The sequence below is a fragment of the Penaeus vannamei genome, chromosome 3, assembly GCF_042767895.1.
Source record: "Penaeus vannamei isolate JL-2024 chromosome 3, ASM4276789v1, whole genome shotgun sequence".
Classification (NCBI taxonomy): domain Eukaryota; kingdom Metazoa; phylum Arthropoda; class Malacostraca; order Decapoda; family Penaeidae; genus Penaeus; species Penaeus vannamei.
In genome coordinates, this window is record NC_091551.1 from 51,095,145 (window position 1) to 51,095,886 (window position 742).

Here is a 742-nt window from a genome sequence, read left to right on the forward strand (position 1 = left end):
TTGAATCGTTGAGAGATCAGGGCATCAATTGAATCGTTGAGAGATCAGGGCATCAATTGAATCGTTGAGAGATCAGGGCATGAATTGAATCGTTGAGAGATCAGGGCATCAATGAATCGTTGAGAGATCAGGCATCAATTGAATCGTTGAGAGATCAGGGCATCAACTGAATCGTTGAGAGATCAGGGCATCAATTGAATCGTTGAGAGATCAGGGCATCAATTGAATCGTTGAGAGATCAGGGCATCAACTGAATCGTTGAGAGATCAGGGCATCAACTGAATCGTTGAGAGATCAGGGCATCAATTGAATCGTTGAGAGATCAGGGCATCAATTGAATCGTTGAGAGATCAGGGCATCAATTGAATCGTTGAGAGATCAGGGCATGAATTGAATCGTTGAGAGATCAGGGCATCAATTGAATCGTTGAGAGATCAGGGCATCAACTGAATCGTTGAGAGATCAGGGCATCAACTGAATCGTTGAGAGATCAGGGCATCAATTGAATCGTTGAGAGATCAGGGCATCAATTGAATCGTTGAGAGATCAGGGCATCAACTGAATCGTTGAGAGATCAGGGCATCAATTGAATCGTTGAGAGATCAGGGCATCAACTGAATCGTTGAGAGATCAGGGCATCAATTGAATCGTTGAGAGATCAGGGCATCAATTGAATCGTTGAGAGATCAGGGCATCAATTGAATCGTTGAGAGATCAGGGCATCAACTGAATCGTTGAGAGA